The 12,037-nt window shown below is 40.9% G+C and overlaps 3 non-coding genes and 4 pseudogenes across 3 annotated transcripts; 2 read left to right on the top strand and 5 right to left on the bottom strand.

The window, feature by feature from the left end:
* Positions 1-183: 183 nt before the first annotated feature.
* Positions 184-362, bottom strand: LOC149938623 (U2 spliceosomal RNA; annotated as a pseudogene).
* Positions 363-2,181: 1,819 nt separating this feature from the next.
* LOC149938624 (U2 spliceosomal RNA) lies at positions 2,182-2,321 on the bottom strand (annotated as a pseudogene).
* Positions 2,322-3,474: 1,153 nt separating this feature from the next.
* On the top strand, positions 3,475-3,593 carry LOC149938625 (5S ribosomal RNA). The gene has a single exon (XR_016482093.1). It is a non-coding gene; the product is annotated as a 5S ribosomal RNA (ribosomal RNA).
* Positions 3,594-5,580: 1,987 nt separating this feature from the next.
* Positions 5,581-5,756, bottom strand: LOC149938626 (U2 spliceosomal RNA; annotated as a pseudogene).
* A 1,730-nt stretch (positions 5,757-7,486) lies between these two features.
* On the bottom strand, positions 7,487-7,623 carry LOC149938627 (U2 spliceosomal RNA; annotated as a pseudogene).
* Positions 7,624-8,775: 1,152 nt separating this feature from the next.
* Positions 8,776-8,894, top strand: LOC149938628 (5S ribosomal RNA). Its single transcript, XR_016482094.1, has one exon. It is a non-coding gene; the product is annotated as a 5S ribosomal RNA (ribosomal RNA).
* A 1,979-nt stretch (positions 8,895-10,873) lies between these two features.
* Positions 10,874-11,065, bottom strand: LOC149938629 (U2 spliceosomal RNA). The gene has a single exon (XR_016481512.1). It is a non-coding gene; the product is annotated as a U2 spliceosomal RNA (small nuclear RNA).
* Between the last annotated feature and the right edge of the window lie 972 nt (positions 11,066-12,037).

Here is a 12,037-nt window from a genome sequence, read left to right on the forward strand (position 1 = left end):
ACTGGAATCTTTCCGATTCTTCATTATTAACTATTCGACAATAAGGATTTTACCACTTATGACGTCAGAGGGGCAATATATTATAATAAAGAAATATATATAAAGACAGCCAAATAACATTTCCCGGAAATACTGTGTTGCGCAGTGCGCCATTATAAGAGCGTTTGATTTTTGATTTCAAGAGAGAAGTGGGCCGATCCCGGATTTACTGCAATACCAGGCCGACCCGTGGCGGAGGTGGAGCAAGCTCCGACCACTCCGCCGCCGTCCAAAAATAAGTTTAATATCTTGGGCCCCGATGGGACCCGTATCAGATATTAAGCTGATAAGAACAGATACTGAATTTGTTTATTAAAAATTCTGGTCATATTTACAAATGTCCGCGTTATTAAGCATTTAATTTAGCGCGAACATTGTTTTAAACAATTTAACAATTTCATGGAGTTCGATCGATATGTCAAAAAAAAAATAACTAGTTCTATGGGTACTAGGTAAATCTTGGTCAAGGTAAGTATTTTTCTTTTTGGTTTTTTTAGGCATACTGTTCAACATTTTTAACTTTAACATTTTCTTTTCAGGGTAATCTGGTTCCGAGTCACGTACGAAGGTGAGTATTACATTTAAGAAAACATATATATTTTTTTTCTTATTTTTTCAACTTTTTAAACTTAAAGAAATGGTTTAGTTTTTAAAACTAAAAAATTTAACCATAATTAATTTTATCTTTTTTTTTTCAGAGTTATTTCGAGGTACGTATGTAACATTTAAGCTATATTATTGTAAACATTTAAAAATAAAACTAAAATTTAAATCATTAAAATCTAATCACAATAAATGATTTGATAAAACCGACTTTTCAGTTTAAGAGTCAATTACGAAAAAGATATAATTAAAAACATAATTACACAATTAGCGTAAGACTTATTTTTTCCCTTTCTTGGGATCTTTTTCACTAGGAGGACTATGCCGTCGTTTGGAACGCAGGAGAAGTTGATTTTTTGCCTTTCCCAATGCTTTTTCGCACCACGCCAGGACCTTAGGTTCCGTGTTATTTAATTCGCTGACTTTACGACAGAAATCCTCTAGTTCGTCTTTCGATAGGGTCCCGAAGTTCCAATGACGTTCGTTAATTGGTACTTCCTCAGGTTTCTTTAGAACAGGTTCTTGTGTGCACTGGGCTTCCTTCTGGGGTGACTTCACAGCACCGGCGTATCCTAGGACTACGGTGGAGGACTCAGGTTTCTCTGGAGATGGCTCCGGCGTTGTAAGTGACCAACTCTCTTTCGAACCATGGAAGTCTCTATGTGGGAGGGTTAGTCCTTTCTCTTTTCGTGATGGTGAGGTTTCATCCATCATTTCGTCGTGGGTGCCGGCGTCTGCAACATCCTCGACTGGAATCGGCGTTCCGCTCCTAACGTTCTCTGGTTCGTTAGAGTCCGGGTTCTGGTAAGTGGCGGTATCTGGAGATGGTCGAGCCTTGTTTTTCTTTTTCGGGCAATCCCGAACCTGATGACTGTCCTTGCGACAATAAAAACACATGCGTTGGACGCCTTGATAAACTAGTTGGATTCGGTGTCCACTGATGGTCATCAGGTTCGGGATTGGACTCTTGATTCTGACTTCAAGACGGCGGTTACCGTTTCGGACGTCCTTCAGAGGGCCTTGCTGGAAGGTCTCCCACGTCTCGGAGAGAACTTCACAATAGCCTTTTAGGTTGGCTTTTAAGAACGAGAGATCCCACCAACTGGGCGCATTTTTTACAGTGACCTGAGTCACCGGATCAGCAACTCCAACTATGCTGAGATGTTTCTCCCCGATGATAATACCGGTACCCACCGCTTTCTGGTAGCAGGTAAAGTCTTTAAACGTCACTTGGACTTCCGCCTTCCCGATCATTTGAAAGACGGTGATACTCTTGGGGCCAATGTGGTCGAAAAGGCCAAGAGCCAAATCTTCTACGGCGACACCGTCGAATTTTATACGTGCGGTGGCTTTCTTTGAGGACATAGAAGAGGACTGCGATGCTGCTGGCAGGGACTGCACGGCAGGCATGGCTACGTTGATGGTGACCGCCGAAGCGGAGACCGGAACTCAGTACTGTTGGTTTGTAGCAAGCGGCAACAGGAAAACAGGAACAACAGCCGGAACTGGAACTGGACTGGAGACAGGAACGGCAGCGACTGACGATTCAGCGGAGCGGAGAGCAGGCAAACTCGCCTAATGGCGTAAAAACACTTCTCGCCCCCCGACTAAGATCTCGGTATAGCACTATTGAAAACAGATACTACACTTTGATCTTAGCCAAAAGGCCGAGAAGCGATAACCCGCTAGGAGCCGTCACTGTTTAACAAAGTAAAAAGAGAGAATTCGAGCATTTCAAATATTTCATAATTACGTCACCGAATGTTGGTCCTGGTGGGAGATGACAACGTTTGTAGCCATCGCGCGAACAAAGGAGAAGACGATATCTTGAATCCGTGAAATAGAGGTACACCGCCAGGCCCGGACTGGCACTTTTGGGGTCATCGGCTAGAGACAGTAGAGTGGGCCACTTTACCGGGCCGTATGGAAAAAAAATCTAAATGGTGGTTTATAGGACCATAAATAACGTATTAAGTGTACTAGATTCTACGTGAAACGTCAAACGCGTTTAAATGACCATTTAGGAAAAATTTATTATAAGCGAATAGAGCGTTCTATAAAAGTGGACCATAACCGGTCACTTTTCATACAGACTATAGAGCTGGTTCAGCAGGACTAACAACTTTTGTTATTCTTTGGTTTAAGAGAATTCGGCTTATGTCCTGTCTTTATATGAATATTTTAGAGACGTACCTTTTAGGAGTTGTAGGAGGCACCCTAGGTGTTGAAGTATGTTTGGGGTTAAGGATATTTTCATGATCTAAGTTTCATCTTAAACACGTGGATTTGGGACTAGTATTTTCTAGAATTTTTCTTATTTGCCATCATACATTTATTACAAAAATCATTTAAAATAAGAAAAAAGGCGCGGAAAGCAAAGCCGGAAATATGTGAAGCCTAGGCTAGCAACTACGCTACTAATAAAAATTGACTGCTCTCAATTTCTTACGGGTTTGCCAGATAAATATATTTCTCTAAGACGAAAAACCGGCCAAACCTTCACCTCCTCCGAACTCCAAAGGGGGAAAGCACACCACACCAATTTTATAGATTCGTAAACGCGCCTTCCCAATCGACCGCCATCACCTTACAGTCTACGGGGAGGGTGATGAAAAAACTGGTTTGGGGGGGGGGGGGGGGATGAAATTTCTGCGGTAAAGGGCTTGCTCGTTGGTTGTCTGTACGATAATATCGGCGCCCAGTAAACGTTTCTAAAAAGAGTGTATAGAACGTTCTATTGGAGCCGCATGCAGCCGGTGGCCCTCGGCGATCACCAACCTACCAGGACCTGGCTAGTCGCGGCTTGTCCACCGCTATCAATTACACTCTAGCGGCAACGGCCATATCACGCTGAATACACCGGTTCTCGTCTGATCACCGAAGTTAAGCAGCGTCGAGCGCGGTCAGTACTTGGGAGGGAGACCACCTGGGAACACCGCGTGCCGTTGGCTACTCATTTATTTTCGCGGGATGGGATTTGCGTCTTTTAACAGGAAAATACCTTCATCCTATCATTTTGACGCTGCTTTTTTATGCAATTAAAAGTTCGCCCAGACGATAATATTATTTCGGTCAACTCTTGGCCTTTTTTTAACAACTGGCAGCATCTTTCCGTGAATAAAATACATGTTAGTATCAAAATTGAACAAAATAAAATGGCGAGAAAATTGGTTTTCATTTTATTCTACTTAAGGCTTGTACTTAAAATAGTACTAACTTACTTACTTACTTACTTACTTACTTACTTACTTACTTACTTACTAACTAACTAACTAACTAACTAACTAACTAACTAACTAACTAACTAACTAATTAACTAACTAACTAACTAACTAACTAATTAACTAACTAACTAACTAACTAACTAACTAACTAACTAACGTTTATCTCTAAACAAAAACATTTCCGCGGTAAAATCCACTCTGAAATGGCCTTTTCTGGTTTTGGAATGAAGTCCAAAGTTAAAATTTTATTAACAAATTCTAATTGTGAAATATATTTTTTGTTCTAAATTTTAATCTTAAATGTAATTTAAATAGTTGAATCTAAAAAAGGACTTTTGGAAAATGTTTTATAGAAGGTTTTATCATGGGACAGCCGCATGGATTAGGGGAGTAACCCAAAAATACAAAATATCAAAACAAACCACGAAATTAAATAATAAAACGGAGACAGAGATATATTTTTTAAACAAAATAATATAGCTAACTTTTATCTATTAATTGTTTTAGGTGATGTAGTTTATGTAAAATATAAAAATGAACCTTGGCACAATATAAATTTAATGTCATGTTTTATTGATACTTAGAAAAAGTAACAAACATTTCAAAAGTCAGATCTTTGAGATCATTATTAAAAAAATATAACATTTTAAATCCGAACTCCTCTATAAATATTAAAATTATAAATTCCTAATCTACTTTAACAAAAGATATATCATATTAAGTTTAATACTATTAATGTTAGGAATAATCATGACTTTGAGATAAATAGAACAAAAATGTTTAATTCCAAATATAGTTAATTATAGAGCAATATATAATAAATGATTTTGTACTTACCAAAAATAAGCCTTGCCACTTTATATCTTGGTAATGTAGCTGCCGCGGGCGGCGGGCCCCCGGCGGCGACTCACTGTCCACGGAAGACGGGAAGAGAGAAAAAATGGAGAGGGGCTTATTTCGTGTTTTCTCTTTACGCGGAACATCTTGGCTGGAACCCAATGACCTAAAAATGAGGGGCGCGCTGTCTCTACCCACCATACCGAAACCCGCGAATTTACGTTATGAAAACCGGTTCCTTCAGCCAACCACTTAGAACATGCACGATTTACGAACCTTGGGTTACGAATAAAACCACAGGAATAACACAGAACAACCTCTTTTCGCGCCTTTATTTTACCCCTCTTACTTGCCTCCCGCTCGTCGGCCATTGCCTCTGCCCTAAACGGGGAGTCTAGCATCCACTCCTTGGGTATCCATAATGGAGGAGAGGACTGAAAGGGGGAAAACCAAGCATGGACGCGCCCAGGAAAATACCAAGGAGGATAGGAAGGGAGGCGAAGTAGGAGGGATGAACGCGGCAGCATCCTTGTAAGAAGCTTAGCGGCGGGAAAATTTCGGAAAAATGGCGGCTAGACGTAGCGTAGCTGCCGCAATCTTGCCGCCATTCATCCCTCCTACTTCGCCTCCCTTCCTATCCTCCGTGAAAATACCGCGAAAAAGAGTGTATAACTAGGTAAAAGAAAATTCAAAAACTGGAATCTTTCCGATTCTTCATTATTAACTATTCGACAATAAGGATTTTACCACTTATGACGTCAGAGGGGCAATATATTATAATAAAGAAATATATATAAAGACAGCCAAATAACATTTCCCGGAAATACTGTGTTGCGCAGTGCGCCATTATAAGAGCGTTTGATTTTTGATTTCAAGAGAGAAGTGGGCCGATCCCGGATTTACTGCAATACCAGGCCGACCCGTGGCGGAGGTGGAGCAAGCTCCGACCACTCCGCCGCCGTCCAAAAATAAGTTTAATATCTTGGGCCCCGATGGGACCCGTATCAGATATTAAGCTGATAAGAACAGATACTGAATTTGTTTATTTAAAATTCGTTGTCATGGTTACAAGTGTCCGCGTTATTAAAAAATTTAAATTATCGCGAACACTGTTTTACACAAAAAAATCCAGAATTTCTGACGTCGCCTCTATCGTTAAAAGGTAAGTATTTACAATTATTCAAGTATAAACGGGACTAAAACAATTTAAAATACAAAAGAGTTACTTTTTCACTGATTTGTTTTGGTCAAGGTAAGTGGTTTTTCTTTTGATTACACATTCTAAGCATATTTTTTAGTTTTAACAATTTTCTTTTCATTTTTACAGGGTAAACAGGATCCGAGGTAAGTATACGGTAAGTATTACATTTAAGCATACCATTTTTTTTTAAACTATAGACATTTAATATTTACAAAATCAAAACTTTAAATAATGTAAAGTTAAAAGCGTATTAAAACTAAAGATAAAACTTAAAGAGTCATTAAAAACATATTTACATATCATATTCAGGGCCTATTTTTTCCCTTTTTTGATGTGCGATTCTGATGGGGAAGACTGTGGTCGTTTCCTGCGACTTTGCAAGGTGAGGCGCGCTTCAGTCAGTGATTCTTCACGCCATCTAAGTATTTCTGGTGACTCTGTGACCAAGCTTCGTGCACGACGGCAAAAGTTCTCTATTTCCTGTTCGGTCATTGTCGACCAATTCCAATCTCGTTCGTAGATCGGTTCTTCATATGCTGGGTTTTTCGAAATGGGAAAGAGCTCTAGAACAGGTGTGTGCTGTGGCGGAGTCTTTACTGCGTTTGCGTAGCCGTTGGACATTTGCGGCAAATCAGATGGTTTAAGGGAAGATCCTGGCGAAGAGAGACTCCAACCATCTTCACCCCCCTCGAAACATCCTGCTTCCGGTACAGATTCTTCCATCTGTTCTTCGTGGACGGCAGCGTCTGTGATAGCTGCCCTTTTCTGTGGTGGTGGTGTGGTTTCGTTCCCCAGATTGACAGCGTCTTCGGGGGCCGGAATATGGCCCTGGATGACCGAATTTTCTGGAGCTGGTGGCGCCTTTCTTTTCTTCTTAGGACAATCCCGAACCTGATGACTGTCTTTACGACAGTAGAAGCACATTCTTTGGACACCTTGATAAACGAGCTGAATGCGATGTCCGCTGATGGTCATCAGGTTCGGGATTGGGCTCTTGACCTTGACTTCAAGGCGGCGATTTCCGTTTCGGACATCTTTAAGCGGGCCTTTCTGGAAGGTTTCCCATGTTTCCGACACCACTTCGCAGTAGTTCCTCAAAGCGGCTCGCAGGAACGGTAGATCCCACCAGCAAGGCGCATCCTTCATAGTGATCTGAGTCACCGGGTCTGCAACTCCAATGATACTTAGATGTTTGTCGCCGACAATTATACCGGCATCAACGGCCTTCTGATAACAGATGGCGTCCTTGAAAGTGATCTGACATTCAGATTTAGCCAGCATCTGAAATACTGTGATGCTCTTGGGGCCAATGCAGTCGAAAAGAGCTACAGCCAAATCTTCTACATTGACCCCGTCGAACTTGATTCTTGCCGTGGCCTTCTTGGAGGACGAAGGCCCGGACTGTGGTTTGCACGGCAGCGACGACACGGCAGGCATGGCGACGATGGTGGTGACCGCCGAAGCGGAAACCGGATACTCAGGAACCGCTGGGATGAGCCAAACAGCGACTGGAACGCAGGAGCAGGAACAGGAACTTCAACTGGAACAGGATCTGGGTCGGTGTAGAATGCCGACTCAGCTTGGCAGATAGACGAGCAGGTACGTATAACTCGCCTTAAAGGCGTATAAACACTTCTCGCCCCCCGACTAAGATCTCGGTATAGAACTATTGGAAACAGATACTACACTTTGATCTTAGCCAAAAGGCCGAGAAGCGATAACCCGCTAGGAGCCGTCACTGTTTAACAAAGTAAAAAGAGAGAATTCGAGCATTTCAAATATTTCATAATTACGTCACCGAATGTTGGTCCTGGTGGGAGATGACAACGTTTGTAGCCATCGCGCGAACAAAGGAGAAGACGATATCTTGAATCCGTGAAATAGAGGTACACCGCCAGGCCCGGACTGGCACTTTTGGGGTCATCGGCTAGAGACAGTAGAAGTGGGCCACTTTACCGGGCCGTATGGAAAAAAAATCTAAATGGTGGTTTATAGGACCATAAATAACGTATTAAGTGTACTAGATTCTACGTGAAACGTCAAACGCGTTTAAATGACCATTTAGGAAAAATTTATTATAAGCGAATAGAGCGTTCTATAAAAGTGGACCATAACCGGTCACTTTTCATACAGACTATAGAGCTGGTTCAGCAGGACTAACAACTTTTGTTATTCTTTGGTTTAAGAGAATTCGGCTTATGTCCTGTCTTTATATGAATATTTTAGAGACGTACCTTTTAGGAGTTGTAGGAGGCACCCTAGGTGTTGAAGTATGTTTGGGGTTAAGGATATTTTCATGATCTAAGTTTCATCTTAAACACGTGGATTTGGGACTAGTATTTTCTAGAATTTTTCTTATTTGCCATCATACATTTATTACAAAAATCATTTAAAATAAGAAAAAAGGCGCGGAAAGCAAAGCCGGAAATATGTGAAGCCTAGGCTAGCAACTACGCTACTAATAAAAATTGACTGCTCTCAATTTCTTACGGGTTTGCCAGATAAATATATTTCTCTAAGACGAAAAACCGGCCAAACCTTCACCTCCTCCGAACTCCAAAGGGGGAAAGCACACCACACCAATTTTATAGATTCGTAAACGCGCCTTCCCAATCGACCGCCATCACCTTACAGTCTACGGGGAGGGTGATGAAAAAACTGGTTTGGGGGGGGGGGGGGATGAAATTTCTGCGGTAAAGGGCTTGCTCGTTGGTTGTCTGTACGATAATATCGGCGCCCAGTAAACGTTTCTAAAAAGAGTGTATAGAACGTTCTATTGGAGCCGCATGCAGCCGGTGGCCCTCGGCGATCACCAACCTACCAGGACCTGGCTAGTCGCGGCTTGTCCACCGCTATCAATTACACTCTAGCGGCAACGGCCATATCACGCTGAATACACCGGTTCTCGTCTGATCACCGAAGTTAAGCAGCGTCGAGCGCGGTCAGTACTTGGGAGGGAGACCACCTGGGAACACCGCGTGCCGTTGGCTACTCATTTATTTTCGCGGGATGGGATTTGCGTCTTTTAACAGGAAAATACCTTCATCCTATCATTTTGACGCTGCTTTTTTATGCAATTAAAAGTTCGCCCAGACGATAATATTATTTCGGTCAACTCTTGGCCTTTTTTTAACAACTGGCAGCATCTTTCCGTGAATAAAATACATGTTAGTATCAAAATTGAACAAAATAAAATGGCGAGAAAATTGGTTTTCATTTTATTCTACTTAAGGCTTGTACTTAAAATAGTACTAACTTACTTACTTACTTACTTACTTACTTACTTACTTACTTACTAACTAACTAACTAACTAACTAACTAACTAACTAACTAACTAACTAACTAATTAACTAACTAACTAACTAACTAACTAATTAACTAACTAACTAACTAACTAACTAACTAACTAACGTTTATCTCTAAACAAAAACATTTCCGCGGTAAAATCCACTCTGAAATGGCCTTTTCTGGTTTTGGAATGAAGTCCAAAGTTAAAATTTTATTAACAAATTCTAATTGTGAAATATATTTTTTGTTCTAAATTTTAATCTTAAATGTAATTTAAATAGTTGAATCTAAAAAAGGACTTTTGGAAAATGTTTTATAGAAGGTTTTATCATGGGACAGCCGCATGGATTAGGGGAGTAACCCAAAAATACAAAATATCAAAACAAACCACGAAATTAAATAATAAAACGGAGACAGAGATATATTTTTTAAACAAAATAATATAGCTAACTTTTATCTATTAATTGTTTTAGGTGATGTAGTTTATGTAAAATATAAAAATGAACCTTGGCACAATATAAATTTAATGTCATGTTTTATTGATACTTAGAAAAAGTAACAAACATTTCAAAAGTCAGATCTTTGAGATCATTATTAAAAAAATATAACATTTTAAATCCGAACTCCTCTATAAATATTAAAATTATAAATTCCTAATCTACTTTAACAAAAGATATATCATATTAAGTTTAATACTATTAATGTTAGGAATAATCATGACTTTGAGATAAATAGAACAAAAATGTTTAATTCCAAATATAGTTAATTATAGAGCAATATATAATAAATGATTTTGTACTTACCAAAAATAAGCCTTGCCACTTTATATCTTGGTAATGTAGCTGCCGCGGGCGGCGGGCCCCCGGCGGCGACTCACTGTCCACGGAAGACGGGAAGAGAGAAAAAATGGAGAGGGGCTTATTTCGTGTTTTCTCTTTACGCGGAACATCTTGGCTGGAACCCAATGACCTAAAAATGAGGGGCGCGCTGTCTCTACCCACCATACCGAAACCCGCGAATTTACGTTATGAAAACCGGTTCCTTCAGCCAACCACTTAGAACATGCACGATTTACGAACCTTGGGTTACGAATAAAACCACAGGAATAACACAGAACAACCTCTTTTCGCGCCTTTATTTTACCCCTCTTACTTGCCTCCCGCTCGTCGGCCATTGCCTCTGCCCTAAACGGGGAGTCTAGCATCCACTCCTTGGGTATCCATAATGGAGGAGAGGACTGAAAGGGGGAAAACCAAGCATGGACGCGCCCAGGAAAATACCAAGGAGGATAGGAAGGGAGGCGAAGTAGGAGGGATGAACGCGGCAGCATCCTTGTAAGAAGCTTAGCGGCGGGAAAATTTCGGAAAAATGGCGGCTAGACGTAGCGTAGCTGCCGCAATCTTGCCGCCATTCATCCCTCCTACTTCGCCTCCCTTCCTATCCTCCGTGAAAATACCGCGAAAAAGAGTGTATAACTAGGTAAAAGAAAATTCAAAAACTGGAATCTTTCCGATTCTTCATTATTAACTATTCGACAATAAGGATTTTACCACTTATGACGTCAGAGGGGCAATATATTATAATAAAGAAATATATATAAAGACAGCCAAATAACATTTCCCGGAAATACTGTGTTGCGCAGTGCGCCATTATAAGAGCGTTTGATTTTTGATTTCAAGAGAGAAGTGGGCCGATCCCGGATTTACTGCAATACCAGGCCGACCCGTGGCGGAGGTGGAGCAAGCTCCGACCACTCCGCCGCCGTCCAAAAATAAGTTTAATATCTTGGGCCCCGATGGGACCCGTATCAGATATTAAGCTGATAAGAACAGATACTACACTTTGATCTTAGCCAAAAGGCCGAGAAGCGATAACCCGCTAGGAGCCGTCACTGTTTAACAAAGTAAAAAGAGAGAATTCGAGCATTTCAAATATTTCATAATTACGTCACCGAATGTTGGTCCTGGTGGGAGATGACAACGTTTGTAGCCATCGCGCGAACAAAGGAGAAGACGATATCTTGAATCCGTGAAATAGAGGTACACCGCCAGGCCCGGACTGGCACTTTTGGGGTCATCGGCTAGAGACAGTAGAGTGGGCCACTTTACCGGGCCGTATGGAAAAAAAATCTAAATGGTGGTTTATAGGACCATAAATAACGTATTAAGTGTACTAGATTCTACGTGAAACGTCAAACGCGTTTAAATGACCATTTAGGAAAAATTTATTATAAGCGAATAGAGCGTTCTATAAAAGTGGACCATAACCGGTCACTTTTCATACAGACTATAGAGCTGGTTCAGCAGGACTAACAACTTTTGTTATTCTTTGGTTTAAGAGAATTCGGCTTATGTCCTGTCTTTATATGAATATTTTAGAGACGTACCTTTTAGGAGTTGTAGGAGGCACCCTAGGTGTTGAAGTATGTTTGGGGTTAAGGATATTTTCATGATCTAAGTTTCATCTTAAACACGTGGATTTGGGACTAGTATTTTCTAGAATTTTTCTTATTTGCCATCATACATTTATTACAAAAATCATTTAAAATAAGAAAAAAGGCGCGGAAAGCAAAGCCGGAAATATGTGAAGCCTAGGCTAGCAACTACGCTACTAATAAAAATTGACTGCTCTCAATTTCTTACGGGTTTGCCAGATAAATATATTTCTCTAAGACGAAAAACCGGCCAAACCTTCACCTCCTCCGAACTCCAAAGGGGGAAAGCACACCACACCAATTTTATAGATTCGTAAACGCGCCTTCCCAATCGACCGCCATCACCTTACAGTCTACGGGGAGGGTGATGAAAAAACTGGTTTGGGGGGGGGGGGGGATGAAATTTCTGC

This window comes from Leiobunum rupestre, chromosome 6 (assembly GCF_980474605.1).
Source record: "Leiobunum rupestre chromosome 6, qqLeiRupe1.1.hap1, whole genome shotgun sequence".
Taxonomy (NCBI): Eukaryota; Metazoa; Arthropoda; class Arachnida; order Opiliones; family Sclerosomatidae; genus Leiobunum; species Leiobunum rupestre.